The following is a 16,544-nucleotide window of genomic DNA, read 5'->3' on the forward strand; positions in this document are numbered from 1 at the left end:
TGAAAACGACCGAAAGAGAAAACAAAGGCAAGAAATGAACGACAGGATAAAAAGAAGAAGCTGAAAGAAACCCCAACAAGAAAGATGTAGGTTATAGGCGGGGAGGCTGATGGACACTTTTGCAGATTCTATACAAATGAGCGTCTTATATAGGAAGTAAAAAGCTTTGATGACCGTGTAGTAGGTGGAAGCTCAATTTGTATACTATTAAATAATAATTGAACAAATACGGCACAGGCCCCAAATTGAGAGGGCCCAAATTTTTTTTTTTAAGGCTTTATGTTTATGTTTATATAATTGAACTAAAATTATTAAATTAATATGCAATAGGCCCAAGACTTTCAAAAAAAAAAAAAATAGAGGGCCCCAGACGACAAACCTAGTCCTCCCTCCCTCCCTCCCTAAAATTCCAAAATACAGTAGCCCCACTTCAAGTCTTCGTCAATTAGAGATCTAGAAGCAAAATGAAGCTTATCAGTTAGTCTAGGGACTAAGTCACGAGTTCACGACTAAGGTATGATTAATTGATTTGTATCTACAATAAATAAATGTTTGCCGTATTTGTTCAATTATCATTTAATAGTTCAATTTGTATAATCTTCTTAATGATTTGATTTGTTTTAAAATTATAAAGGCCTAGCAATTTTTTAGGAATTGAGAAATGTAAATCAAAGATTGAAGAAGTCAAGCAGTGAGGAAAGCCTGATGCTCATACATCAATCAACATTTTGCTGGAAGAATGTGTTATTTTGAGGGTTTTATGTGAGATCTTTTTGTAAGTTTTGTTGTTGCAAATTTTCATTTGTATTGAATATTTGGCCTCTTTTGTAGGCTCATCTAATGAAGTATAATTGATCAAATATTGTTGGCTATTTGATTTGATTTTATTAAATTAGATATTGTCAGTTTGTTTAAGTATATATTTCAGTTATGAATTTGATGATTTTGTCTTCTTAATATTTTTGTATAAGACTATAACTTAGAGGGCGGCATCTTAAGCTTTCACATAGAGCCTCTAAAAAGTCTGAGATTGTATGTCAATCTTTTAATGTAAACCCAACAAAAATTCAAATTAAAAGTAATATTATATATTATAATAGATATCATAGATAATGAAATCTAAGATCGATCCAGGTTACATATCGGTTAGGCTTATTTAGTCTTCTGAAGACGAACTTAAAAATAAATGCACATCTTTGAATTAGTTTCAAATTACGCGGTTGATGAGTCATTCTTCCCTTGTAGTCTTACATTAATGCAGATATATGATCAAATTTGGAACAATGTGTCATGTCTGTTTGCAGGATTACTTGGACCTGTGCATAAACCAAGGACTTTAATTATATATACTTACATTAATGCAGATATATGATCAAATTTGGAACAATGTGTCATGTCTGTTTGCAGGATTACTTGGACCTGTGCATAAACCAAGGACTTTAATTATATATACTTACAGTAACTTACACAAATTCTATAAATATATGTGGCCTGAACACCTTTCACACCGTCCTTCAATTTTTAAGTTCCAAGTTGTTTATAAAATTCTTGGCCAAAAGAAAAAAAAGTTTATAAATTAAGCATATAATCCTAACTGTGATTGCTCAACCACTTCAAGCCTCAAGGGCTACTATCAAATGTATTATTCACACCCACCCACCCAAGAAAAAAATTAAAATAATAACAACAAGGAGAGTTCTATTCATACCTCCTAAATTGATATTTAAACCTTCAACAATTTTTGGAAGTTTTTAAATCCAACTTTGCCCTTATAAAATACTAAACAAAATGAAAAATAAAAAAGATTAGGGCTAAATACTTGTTACTACCCTGTGGTTTGGGTTCAAAATCAATTCAGTCCCTGAACTTCTAATTTCATCAAAAACACCCATGCACTATCAAATCTCGTCAAATAGGTCATTCCGTCAATCCTCCGTTAAATGAAGACGTTAAACAGCCGACGTGGCATGCCAACTCAGCAGCAGCCCACTTAGAGGGTAAAATTCCAATGTTATCCCTGGCTCTTTTTTTTTAACCCATATTACGGCAAGAAACCCTATTACGCGACCTTCCTCCTAAAACAGTCCCAAATCAATAAAATAAAAAAATAAAAAATTTAAGAAACCCAGAATTCTAACTCTCTTGTTTTGAAACTGTGGGACACCCAAAAGATCGAGTAGCCTGATTGAAGGCGCGAAGACATTCGCTTGTCTTGAGCCAGAGAAGGTTTCAACATGGCCAGCAACGAGCTCGATGTTTGGATACCCATAAAAATGAAGGGTGGAGATGAAATCCCTCATTACGGTGAGTTTGGGATTTAAGGTTTTGTACTAGGATTTCAAATCTTCTAAATTGGGATTAAAATATTTTGGGTTTAGGGTTTGAAATTGGGGTTCCGAAATTTCAAAATTGGGAAAAAAAGGGATTTGAGTTTAGGGTTTCAAATTTTCTAAATTGGGATTAAAGGGTTTCGGGTTTGAAATTAGGTCTCAAAAATTTCGATATTGGGTCTCCCATCTAATTTAACGATTGTGTGAATCTAAAGTGTTCTGGTTACTTTTGTTTGTATATAGTGCATCTGTTGGGATTTGATATTCAATCTCTGTAGATAGCATTAGAACTTAATCAAAATTCTAGATATTTATTTACTTTCTGAGGTTTGTGAACTCATATATGAATCAATGTCTTCTTAGATTGTTTTGGGCTATGTCAGGTCTGCGGGCTCCTAAGTTTATGGAGGACTAGTAGATATTCCAAAATAAAAGTAGCAGAATTGAAAGTACTAGAATGGCCTAGAGGGGGGGGGGGTGTGAATAGGCAATTAACAATTATTTGCAATCAATTTTCCTGGACGTTGTTGAGGGATTGGAAAAGCCTATCTATCCCTAACCAACAGTATAAAGCATTTACCATATGCAAGCATAAGAATAAATAACAGAAAAGTAAAGAACACAGGAAAATGTTTACGCAGTAAAACCCTCAAAAGTGAGGTAAACAACTGCGGGCCTCAGGCCAAGTGCTTAAGCACACACTATAAAATAGTAAACAAAATACAAGGTACACTTACAACCTCTCGGATAACTCTGGACTCGGTTATCTCTAGCTAAACTCTTTTAGCCAGTTGAACTACCTCTCAGTAATTTGTCTACAGCTTCTAAATGTGCTCCACTTGTCTTGAAAACATCGGTCTTGAAAACTCAAACATAGTTGATTTTCTCAACTGAACTCATCGGTGTTTAATACAAGAGAATATCAAGAATGAAATATACTCATGACTAACTTAATCTCTTGAACTTTGAACTCAGACACCCCACCTCAAAAACCACAGAACTCCTATATATATAGGAGGAACAATAACCAAGTTTCTTCAGCTCGGTTGGAGTAAGACCACGAGGTCCAGATGCACTTGCTCCCTACTTCTATCTTTGACAGCAAGGTCTTCATGATTGCACTGAGTGGATATTAAGATTAACAGCAAGGCTAGATCGAAACCTTTTCTTTAACAGCAAGATTTCCATGATAGAAAGATGGAGAACCTAGCTGCCATGTCCTTCCCTTTTCATTTACGACAGCAAGGTCTCCATGATTGAATTAAGTGGGCAGCAAGGAAAAGATATGGTTGCTTTCACTTTTCTTCTTCACTCGGATCCATCTCAAGGGGATATTAATTACCTCTCCAAGATTTTCTTCCTCACCCGGATCCATCTCAATGGGATATTAATTACCTCTCCAAGATTTTCTTCCTCACCCGGATCCATCTCAATGGGATATTGCCTCTCCTTGCCAATATGTTAATACTAACAAATCACCAGAAGATCACAGCGCACAACCTGCATGGACAGCAAACATGTGTAGACTTCGATGTGCATGCCTAAAAAGCAAAAGTCACCATCTCAAAGCAGAGCACATAGAAATATATAATTAAGATCATCACATGGCTTATGAATACTTTTGTACGTGGTTAATGGAATGCCAACAACACATGTTGTACTAACATGTACTAACAAGAATTCACCGTTTTTTTCTAATTTCTTGGGTCAGTGAGCTAATATATAAACCAAGGAGGTCAGAATTTGCATGATGTGATAATGGAACTTCTTCAAATGTATACACTAATCACCCTTAGTTAAATTTTTTCCACTTTTGTAAGTATTGTACTAGCTGGTTATTATTCATGGTTCATAATATACAGAGCATGAGAGTTTGACTGGTTAGGAAATATTAGTTGTGTACGTATCCCAAAAATATTGAAAGTATATGCTTTCCATTTGATAAGTCTTGTAAATCATCTGCCTAGAATCATTCTAATCCTATGTTAATGATCATGCCATGTAAAAACGCAACTATGGGATATGTTTGATTGTGTTTGTTTATTTCAATTCTGGGCACCAACCTAAGATTTTCATTATTAATGTTTATAGGCATAATCCAGCCTAATATAACATAATCTCATAGCTTTAAAATATTAGCTGCTGCATCACTATTTTCAATATTTGTTATTTCCACGGACTTCTATATCTCATTAATTGTCAACTTTTGGTTGAGTTTTTGGTCTATGGCTATTGATACTGTAATTACTGAAATTCATTTATTTGTCTGTACCTTACTGTAATGTCTTATTGAGCGTCTCACTTCTTAAACCCCTTGTCAAAGACCATTTTTAGAATTGAAATATTTGGAGGAAGAAAGTTTCTGAACTTGTTCAGATGCAGAGTACCAAACCTCTGTTACTTGGTTATTATCAATTACTTCTGGTCTTGCAAGTCTTGTTGGCAGATCACTATATTTCAATGTAATGAATACTTGTTGGATTTTATGACCTTCTTAGCCTTTTCCAGAATCTGCTTACAGATATCTTATAATGAAAAAATTTCTTTTTGTTTCCTGATGATTTTTTGAGCTCTCTTTACCGCCCTGGGATGATATACAAGTGACCGCTGACTGAATTTCCTTGAATATGCAATGTTAGAAGTGGTTGTCAAAAAGAAATAAATATCAAAACCACATATTTAGATGATATTGTTTCTAATTTTGATCATAAGTTTCATATTATAATGTTTCTAATTTCTGATTCTGTTTCTGATTTTGATAACATGTTCCCTGCTTTTGTATTTATCTGTTGATGAATAAGCTTGATATTAAGGGCCATGTTCTGTTTTTTTGGTATTTATGTCTTGATAAATTGGTCCGAAAGCTCAAATTTTGGTATGTACATATGTGTTGATGAATAAGTGGTCTGAGGCATATGTTTTTTGTCATTATTTGTGTGAGCGTAGAAGAAGATGGCTGAATTGAAGGCATTGAGGAGACAAGGAGCAAATACCACAACTTTTAAGTCTACCAAAGTTGCTGCCACATCTACCTCAACAAGCACATTGCCTTCGACATCAACTAAAGCATCAAAGGAGCAAGCTCCAACACCTTCCAGATCATCTTTGAGGATCAGGCAGAATTCGAAGCAAGGGAGAAAATAGGTGGAACTACAATGTTTCATTAGCAAGCGCTAACATCTTTTGTGCAACCTCGTTTTGTGATGCTTGGTTGTTTGCTCTAATTTTTTGTTAAAATGATTAGAGCTATTTGAAATGTTGTAAACATTTGGCTACTAAGTCTTTTGGAATTTTAAGAAAGTTTCATTTTTGTTATACTTCCAAATGTATAAGAAATTACTACTTTCGGAATGAATGGTGTTCCTCTCGAAGTTGTGAATTTTGCAAAGTTGTTCATACTAGAAAAGGTCTAAAAAAAATAAATAAATAAAAACTCATTATGTTTGATGGTAAGACTCCAAGATGGAGGAGATTTCAAATAGAGTTAGTTTTTTTTTTGTGTACAAGTTTTGGTGGGAAAATTTAAAATTTATTGGAGTTTGGCTGAAATCTGGGTGAAAAAAGAGCCAAGGACAATTTTGGAATTTTCTCCTCTTAAGTGGGCCCCACTGCTGCTGAGTTGGCATGCCACGTCAACTGTTTGACGTCTCCATTTGACAGAGGATTGAGATGGATGGCAAAAATCCCCATCGGGTAGGGTATTCATCGGGTATTCGACCCTAACAGGGAGAAATTCGGGGGAAATTGGGTAACGGGGATGGGGATCCCCAGTATTCGAATTCTGAAATCGGGTACGGGGCGGGGATGGTATTTTGATCCCCATCCCCATACCCACCCAATAAGAATTATCTGAAATATATATATATATATATATATATATATATATATTGATATTATTTATAAATAAATATTTATGTAAATTTTATATTTTTGTCAATATTTAAATTATGTTAATAAATATGTTCAAAAAAATGGAGATTCTTTTAATAAAAGATCTTTATCAACATGTCAATTTTCCTTGATTGAAATAAAAAATTTATTTTATTTTGATGTTTGATTTTAACTTCATATTTTACAATCCATAATTATTTGTATGAATTTTTATATAATAAATTAGTAATATTATTAACGGGGATTGGGGCGGGTACATGGACCTAATCCCCAATGGGGACGGGGACGGGGAATCCCCAGTATCTTATAACGGGGATTGGGGCGGGTAAGGGGATGGGGATGGGGAATGAAGTCGGGTATGGGGATGGTAATTTAATCCCCTTACCCTACCCTCCCCATTGCCATCCCTAGGATTGACGGAATGACCTATTAGATAAGGTTTGATAGTGTAAGGGTGTTTTTGATGAAATTGGAAGTTCATAGACTGAATTGATTTTGGACCCAAACCACAGGGTAGTAACCAGTATTTAGCCCAAAATATTAAATAAAATCTGCACATTCTCTTCTCCATCCTTCCCCCTCCCTCATTCTCTTGCGGCCATAATTATTGGGCAACTTTGATTAAGGTAGAATATTAAAGATTGCTAAATGAAAAAAAGGACAAAAAATATAAAAAAGAAGAATCGAGAAAATAATGATCGGAAAACAATTTTTATTGCCTATTCTTTTTGTTTTCGGTTTTACTTAATTGCTTCACTTCATGGAGGTGACGTCAATTGTTATCTTGGTTTCTTTGCATTTTATATATATATATATATTGCTAGAGTAGACTATGTTGCTATAGCTTGTTTTGGGTTTAGGAAAATTGATTTTGATAATAGTACTCATGTGCTAATTTTAAATTGCACGATTTATTAAGAAATAGAAAGAGGTTCATCAGAGTATCCAAACTTACAAGGTAAATGGTATTAAGAAACCAAGATGAGGATATTATGTACGTGTTCATAAGAGTATCCAAGCTTACAAGGTGAATGGGAAAAAATTGTGTGGATACAAAAAAGGGTAAGATTGGAGGTCTTGTGCAAATTTTAGAAGAAGAAGTTCAAATATCAATTTAAGAAGTATGAATAGGAGCTCCCAATAACAAAAGACAAACACTAAAGTTAAAAAAAAAAAATATGCCGGGACGACTTCATTTGATTGGTTTTATGATTTAAAGTCATGTTCCAAGTTGCGCAAGAATTGTAATATAATTTAGAGGAAATTACATGAAAGGTCATTTATGGTGACGACTTCATTTGATCGGTTTTATGATTTTGTACAAAGTCGTGTAAGAAGATTAATATAAGAGTTAATTACTGGTTACTCCCTATACTTATAGGGTTTCGTCGTTTCAGTCTCTGACGTTCGAATTTCACCTAAAAACTCCTCAAACTCTCAATTTCTTAACAATTAGTCCCTGCCGTCAAGCTCCGTCCAAATTAACCGTTAAATTGCTGACGTGGCATCCATTTCACTTCAAAATGTCTATTTTACCCTCAATTACATTTTTCCTTTTTTACCTCGTCTTCTTCCAGGCTCTCTCTTCGCTCTCTCTCTCTCTGTTCTCTCTCTCTCTCTTCCCTAAACTAATGTTAAGGACCTCCCATGTGGGTAGTCCTCGGCGGCGGCGGCGCGACGCTGTTTTGGTGGATCTAAAGTGCTTCTGAAGTACTTTGGTTCCATTCCAATCAGTACAACAGTACATCAACTATGCTTCTCAAAATCATAACAACTCAATTTCTCAATTCTCCATGTTATAACTAGTTATCCAAGATTGAAACCAAGTCCAATTCCTCAATCTCATAACACAAATTACAGTAAGCATCAACATGAACAACCAGAATTTCAAACACTCTCATGATCCTCAAAATTTCCAAACATAACCCAACTGACCTTAATACTAAATGAAAGCCAAGCAGTACTTTAATTTACCTTCGATTTGAAACACAAACTCCGAGCAGAAGCATCCTAACCAGAAATCAATAACTCGGCTACTCTTCCACTGCCCAAATCGTGAGATTAACTGGACCAAGCACCGATTAGTGTTCTAGGACGAGAACCATCATCAAAAACAAAACCCAGATGTTCCAGAATTCGCCGCCATGCACGGCAACGCCAACGAGGCCGAAGACACCCAAAACATCAGTCCATCAAACCGAACCAAAATTGAAAACTAATTATACACAGATGCAGAAATCTTCGAGAGGATTTCGTTTCGTACCTCAGACAACCCAGATGGTGGCCGGAGTCGCCGGAAAATCAGAAATTGCCGGAAGAGCTTCACACCTTCTGAGCTTCGAATCTCCCTTCAATGAACTGTGCATGGATGATCCATCACCATAGGCACGTCGGCGATGATGAGACGAGAAGAATGCCGGTGGTCCGGCTTGGAGAGGTGGCCGGACGGAGGAACTTTGTCCGGGTCGTGGCTTCGGGTCGTCGACAAGCAGAAACGGGTCGAGAGCTCTGATCGTTTCTGGAATGGGTAGTCCGCTGCGGCGGGAATGGGTCGGGATTGGTTTTGAGGCAGGACAGCACCAGGAGTTCTCGGGAGAGACAATCGTCGGCGGGTCGAGCTTTCGAGTCAGGTTGTTGTTGTTGCAGCGTCTGGGTTTGAGAGAGAGAGAGAGGAGGAAAGACAGCCTGGAGGAAGAAGAGGAGGTAAAAAGGAAAGAGAGAGAGAGAGAGAGTTAAAAAAAAAAAAAAAAACAATTGAGGGTAAAATAGACATTTTGAAGTGAAATGGATGCCACGTCAGCACTTTAACGGTTAATTTGGACGGAGCTTGACGGCAAGGACTAATTGTTAAGAAATTGAGAGTTTGAGGAGTTTTTAGGTGAAATTCGAACGTCAGGGACTGAAACGACGAAACCCTATAAGTATAGGGAGTAACCAGTAATTAACTCTTAATATAATTTAGAGGCAACTACATGGAAGATCATTTCTGGTGATGACTTATAGTTTATGATTTTTTACAAAGTCATGTTCCAAGTTGCGTAAGAATAGTAATATAATTAAGAGGCAATTACATGGAAGGTCATTTATGGTCACCACCAAGGTTTTAAATATTGGTATCTTCATATCTATCGGTACTTTGAAAAAGGGAGATATCGGAAATATCGGGGATATATCGGGAATACAGGATAACAAAATGTCGTTTTTGAAAAAAGTCAATTTATTAGAAATTTAGAATTACATATAAATACATATGAATGCCAACTTCATCTACATCCAAAAAGAGACTCTAAGCGGTTGAAAAGCCGCTCGCTGGTCTACGAAAATGCAATAATCAGACCAAGACATATGACCCATATAGTGCGAATTGTAGTGATGAACATAATAGTTATAGATCTCTTTAGAGCTACCGACTGTTTCCCCTATAAGGGGATAATAAGGATGAACCCAACTGGATGACTGATCATATACTTCTCCATATTGATTATATCCATAAGCATCATAACCAAATTGATTGTTGCCTTCATGAGATTCATTTGAGATCCCACTGCGCTATGTGCCTAAACTGATAGAGTCAAAACTTAAGGCAATTGAAGAAACATCAGATGGGGTACTTTGAACATCAGTTGCACCTCTAGTCCTCCTCCCATATCGGGTCTTCTCTTGAGCACCATGACCAGCTGTTCTCACTCCGTGGTCTTCATCTTAGATGATTATCAATTGCTTATGATATTGATGCATATGAAATGAAAAATTGCCTTGTAAAGTTTTAAGGTTTACTCATAAGCATATTGATTTTCATTATTCATAAGAATTTAAGAATCACCCAAAGGTAGATTAACCATTCATATGATTAATGAATAGAATTGAGTTTTTTGATATATATCCTGTTAGATTAGTTTTGGAGATCCAAAGATTACAAGCTTGTCTGATTAGGAATATACTCATTGCTCAAATGACAATAAATGCATCATTTTTAGTTAATTATCTGCATGATAACTACCCAAAGGAGTATTGTGTTGATATACTTACTGTTTATACGTGTTTAGTGACTCAAAGAATTAATGTTGTGAGCCCTTGTATTATTGTGTTGCAGCTCATGTTTCGCTTCATTCGCATGCTTTGTCTATTCCAGTGCTTAATGGACTGAATTTCTCGGAATGGTGTGAACAAGTAGTTCAGTTTCACTTAGGTGTTCTGGATCTGGATTCGTCACTCCAAACCGAGAAACCTGCTGCTCTAACTAATGAAAGCACTGATGAAGAAAAGGCTTTCCATAAGGCTTGGAAAAAGTCAAATAGACTGAGCATTATGCTGATGCGAATGACTATAGCAAACAACATAAAGACTACACTTCCAAAAGCTAAAATTGCTAAGGAATTCTTGAAGAACATTGAGGATCGTTTCAAGAGTGCTGACAAGTCTCTTGCAGGGACATTAATGGCTGAACTTACCACCAAGAAATTTGATGGTAGGAGAAGCATGCATGAGCATGTTTTTGAAATGACTAATCTGGCAGCAAAGTTGAAAGCCTTGGGAATGAATGTGGATGAGTTCTTTCTTGTTCAATTTATTTTGAACTCCTTGCCTCCTCAGTATGAAGCATTTCAGATTAACTATAACACTATTAAGGATAAGTGGAATGTTAATGAATTGTCCAGTATGCTTGTTCAAGAGGAAGGAAGACTTAAGCAACAAGTACAAAATTCCATTCATCTTGTAGGTCATGGAGCTGAAAGAAAATTTGGCAGAAAACCTGGAAAGGGTGCTAAGAAAGGACCACCAAAGAACAATGGACCTGCTGATGCTACTCAGGCTCCTAATAAGGGACTGAAGGACAAATGTCATTTCTGTAGAAAGGATGGACATTATCAGTATGATTGTCCAAAACGTAAGGCATGCATATGGTTCGAAAAGAAAGGTAAGCCTTTGGCTTATGTATTATTCGAATCAAATTTAGCTGAAGTTCCTTATAATACTTTGTGGGCTGACTCAGATGCTACTGTTCATGTTTCTAATTCGATGCAGGGATTCCTTACAACCCAAAACCTAAATCCAAATTTAATCTATATGGGGAATCGGATGAAAGCACCAGTTGAAGCCATTGGAACTTTTCGTTTGATTTTAGATACCGGCCATTATTTGGATTTGTTTCAAACTCTTTATGTTCCGACTTGTTCTCGGAATTTAATTTCTGTTTCCAAACTTGATCTTGATGGTTTTACTTTCAATATTGGTAATAAAAGTTTGAGTTTGTTTAAGAATAAATCTTTTGTGGTTCTGGTATTTTGATTGATGGGTTGTATAAAATTAAGCTTGATGGTCTTTTTGCTGAAACACTTTTAACCCTGCATCCTAAGGTTGGAACTAAACGTAGCTTGATAGATGAATCTTCCTCTTTCTTGTGGCACAAAAGGCTGGGTCATATATCCAGAGAAAGAATGGAGAGATTGGTAAAGAATGAGGTTCTTCCCAACCTAGATTTTACTGATTTGGGTGTTTGTGTGGATTACATAAAGGGAAAGCAAACCAAACACACAAAGAAAGGTGCCACAAGAAGTTCTAAGCTTCTTGAAATTATTCACACAGACATTTGTGGACCTTTTGATGTTCCATCTTTTAGTGGAGAAAAATATTTTATCACCTTTATAGATGATTTTTCACGTTATGGTTATATCTATCTATTGAATGAAAAATCGCAATCTGTAAATGCCCTTGAGGTATTCATCACTGAAGTTGAGAGACAGTTAGATAGAAAAGTGAAAATTGTAAGATCAGATAGAGGTGGTGAATTCTATGGAAGGTATGATGAGTCAGGACAACATCCTGGTCCTTTTGCTAAGTTCCTTGAAAAGCATGGCATTTGTGCTCAGTACACTATGCCAGGAACGCCACAGCAGAATGGTGTTGCTGAAAGGCGTAATCGTACTCTTATGGATATGGTTAGAAGTATGTTGAGTAATTCAACATTACCTATATCATTGTGGATGCATGCTTTAAGAACCGCTGTATACTTACTGAATAGAGTTCCTAGTAAGGCAATTCCAAAGACTCCTTTTGAACTGTGGATGGGAAGGAAACCTAGTTTAAGGCACCTACATGTTTGGGGATGTCCTGCAAAGGTTAAGCTCTATAATCCACAAGAAAAGAAATTAGACTTTAAAACAAAAAGTGGTTACTTCATTGGTTACCCAGAAAAGTCTAAAGGATATATGTTTTATTGTCCTGACCATAGTACAAGAATTGTTGAAGCTGGAAATGCTAGATTCATTGAAAATGGTGAAATTAGTGGGAGTGAAAAGAGGGAAGTGATTATTCAAGAAGTTAGGATGCAGTTTTCTGCACCTATATCTTCTCAAAGAAGTGTTGTTCCTCTAGTTGTTGTACAGCCTAACGACAATGAACAACAACTAAATAATCAAGAAATGAATGGTCAAGAAATGAATGGTCAAGAAATGAATGATCATGGAATAAAGGATCAAGAAATGAACGATCAGGAAGTAGTGAATGATCAAGAAATGAATGACCAAAACCTACATAATGAAATCATTGACAATGAACTTGTAGCACAAGAACCACAAGAAATAGGAGTAAGACGGTCTCAAAGAAATAGAAGACCTGCTATTTCGAATGATTATGTGGTATACTTGCAAGAATCTGAATTTGACATTGGGTTAAGTAAGGATCCGGTTTCTTATTCATAAGCCATTCAGTGTGAGAATTCTGAGAAATGGATTGATGCTATGAATGATGAACTGAAATCAATGGACCAAAACAAAGTTTGGGAACTCATTGAGTTGCCTGAAGAATGTAAAAGAGTTGGGTGTAAATGGGTTTTCAAAACCAAACGCGACTCTAATGGCAACATAGAATGACATAAAGCCAGACTTGTAGCCAAAGGTTTCACTAAAAAAGAAGGCATTGATTACAAAGAAACCTTCTCTCCTGTTTCTAAGAAGGACTCTCTCATAATTATTATGGCACTTGTAGCTAATTTTGATTTAGAGTTACATCAAATGGATGTGAAAACGGCTTTTCTAAATGGGAACTTAGAGGAGGAAGTCTATATGAATCAACCTGAAGGCTTCTCATCAGAAGGAAAGGAACACATGGTCTATAAATTAAAGAAATCGATATATGGACTTAAACAAGCTTCCCGACAATGGTATCTCAAGTTTAATGATATTGTTGTCTCCTTCGGTTTTAAGGAAAACATTGTTGATCGATGTATATACCTGAAGGTAAGTGGGAGTAAGTTTATATTTCTGATTTTATATGTTGATGATATTTTGCTTGCTAGTAGTGATCTTGGTTTGTTACATGAAACCAAGAATTTTCTCTCTAAGAAATTTGAAATGAAAGATATGGGTGAGGCATCCTACGTGATTGGAATTGAAATATTTTGAGATAGATCACGTGGGCTGTTGGGGTTGTCTTAGAAAGCATATATTGAGAGAGTTCTAGAGAGATTTGGAATGGAAAAATGTTCACCAAGCATTGCTCCAATTCAGAAAGGGGACAAGTTTAGCCTTAAGCAATGCCCACTAAATGAATTGGAGCGGAAAGGCATGGAAAGAATTCCTTATGCATCCGCTGTAGGAAGTTTGGTTTATGCACAAACTTGTACAAGACCAGACATCAGTTTTGCGGTTGGGATGTTAGGAAGATACCAAAGCAATCCAGGAATGGATCATTGGAAAGCTACAAAGAAGGTGATGAGGTATCTACAAGGAACAAAGGACTATATGCTCACATATAGGAGATCTGATAACCTTGAGGTAGTTGGTTATTCAAACTCTGATCTTGGTGGTTGTCTTGATACTGGAAAATCAACTTCTGGTTACTTGTTCCTACTAGCTGGAGGGGCAGTTTCATGGAGAAGTGCAAAGCAAACTTGTATCACTACATCTACCATGCAAGCTGAGTTTGTGGCAGTCTTTGAGGCCGCTACTCATGCATTGTGGTTGCGGAATTTTATCTCAGGGCTTAGTGTTGTCGACGATATTGCTATATAGGCCGCTGAGAATTCATTGTGACAACACCGCAGCTGTTTTCTTCTCCAAAAATGATAGGTATTCTCAAGGTGCTAAACGAATTGATCTAGAATACCTTGCCATGAAGGAGGATGTTCAGAAACAAAGAGTGTCTATTGTTAACATAGGAACAAAACTCATGATTGCAGACCCACTTACAAAAGGGTTAGGACCAAAGGCATTCATTGAGCATGCTGAAAGAATGGGTCTTTGTCATAACCCATGACTGTTCAAAATTTTGTCTGTAGAATGATTGTTCTATTTTTGCTACACTCTGAGCTCTATAATGAATATGTTTCTGATTAATAAATTTCCTGTTTTCCATTGAATGTACATGTATGAGTCTGGATGAATGACAATAGGAACGTCTCTAAATGTTAGAGATATGATGGTTGGACCATTAAGAGACCTCTGACTTATTGGCTACTGCTTGTAGTTTACTAAGGATATAGTACATGGAAGGGATTATTTCAATTTGATGTATGACCGCCATGACTTACTTTAGTAGGGTGCTTGCAATGGTGTGTACGATGATCATATGAAAGTATGGATTCAATCGATTGTATTGCGCGCCTAATGTTCGTCTATTAAACCACCAATTTTCTATCACACGATCCAAGTGGGAGAATGTAAGAATTTACTCCTTTAATTGTGGATCATATGAAATAATTGGTGCTTATGGTGTATATTCCATATATGATTTGATAGATTAATTGATGGATCCTAATTGATCAATCAGAGGGAATTTTCTATATCTATTTCCATGATGGATGGAAATCACTTAAGTCATTGACTGAAATTGGTCCTCTCTCACCTGATATAACCAGTGCACAATTCCATCTTATGTACACACATAAAGTACTCAAAACACGTATGAGAGTTTGAGGTGCAAGGGCTGAGAGAGAAACCATTTCCTTTGGATTGACAACTTCGCCGAACCGCTGCGTCTTGGTATACTACATATTGCTCAAATGGAACAAGGTATGTAGTTAATGTTTTCCGCCTTATGGTTAGTGTTGTGAGATCATGTAAGTTCTAGATCTTGGTTTTATGTATTTAAATTCTTACATCGAAACTTCATGTATAGTAGCAAGGTATCTATGATAGATAAGGTTCAACCCATCCTCTACCGCTTCCTCGTCTATGGTTTCGTGCATGTGAACTTTGAAATTATGACCATATTTGCAAAAAGACAGAGAATTTGTTGAATCGTATGTAGAGAAGGTCAAAGTTTTCTTGAAATGATTATCATCCTCCAAGATTCAACTGTTTTTACCCAATCATATGGAGGTAATCTTGCATGCAATTCTATTTTCACTCGAGCATACATGCGCAAGTCTTTCTTTTTCAGCTTATGCACCGTGTAATAGAGATCTTCTCTGTACTTTAATTTCTTTGCTACGCTCTTGAATAGTGGATGAGCAGAGGAAAATTTTGCATTGTTGCTCCTCCATTCAACAGATAGTAAATTATTTCTCAGGCTTTGAAGAAATGCTTCCATCTCATATGGAAACAGATTTAGCCCGAATCCCTGCACCATGTCAGCAAATTGATCCAAGTCAGACCGGGCACCGTTGATGTTACACATTTTTTTATAACTTTTTCTAAAGATATAACAAAGTTTAAAGTGTGGATGCCTTGCCTGAATCTAAGAATTAATCTATAAAAACAACTTTACTGTTAACTTAAAAAATATCCTTAAGAATTGCTCTGGTCCTCATAGCTTGTTCTCTATTCTCAAATTTTGTTGGCAAATTTGGCTTGCAAAGAATGACATTATTTTAAGACAAGAAAGATGTTATGCTTATACAATCATAATGAAGGTGGTTGCTATTTCTCGAGTTTATGTGCTTTTTAATCTATATATGTTTCAGCAGTCTAAACCTTCGAGCATCATTATGTGGTACCCTCTTTTTATTAAAATAAATTCAAGATCTAATATGATCCTGTTATTCAAAATACTAGTGCGATAACTTCTGGCTTCATAATAAGAGACTGTAATGACAATCTTATCATTGTTGGAGTTCGGAGAGTAGGACGAGTGTTTCAATTGCTAAAGTCTCAATGGCCTAATCAAGGACAAAAATAAAGGTTCCTAGATATCCTTGTTGAAGGAGATTCTCAGTTAATCATCAACTGCATCAATGGTACAAGTGGTGTTACATAGAGACTCAAAACCGCTATCCAAGACACCACACATCTGCCCTTGTTTTTCAACTCAATTTGCTTATGTCACATTTTATGGGAACCAAACTTTATAGCGAGTGCTCTAGCAAACATTGGTCATTTCATT

At 36.2% G+C, this 16,544-nt stretch overlaps 1 long non-coding RNA gene across 1 annotated transcript; it reads left to right on the forward strand.

Annotated features, from left to right (window-relative positions):
* The first annotated feature begins 2,115 nt into the window (after nucleotides 1–2,115).
* Nucleotides 2,116–5,647, forward strand: LOC133707394 (uncharacterized). Its single transcript, XR_009845099.1, has 2 exons — nucleotides 2,116–2,304; nucleotides 5,277–5,647. It is a non-coding gene; the product is annotated as an uncharacterized LOC133707394 (long non-coding RNA).
* The last annotated feature ends 10,897 nt before the right edge of the window (nucleotides 5,648–16,544 follow it).

Source organism: Rosa rugosa, chromosome 4 (genome assembly GCF_958449725.1).
Source record: "Rosa rugosa chromosome 4, drRosRugo1.1, whole genome shotgun sequence".
Classification (NCBI taxonomy): Eukaryota; Viridiplantae; Streptophyta; class Magnoliopsida; order Rosales; family Rosaceae; genus Rosa; species Rosa rugosa.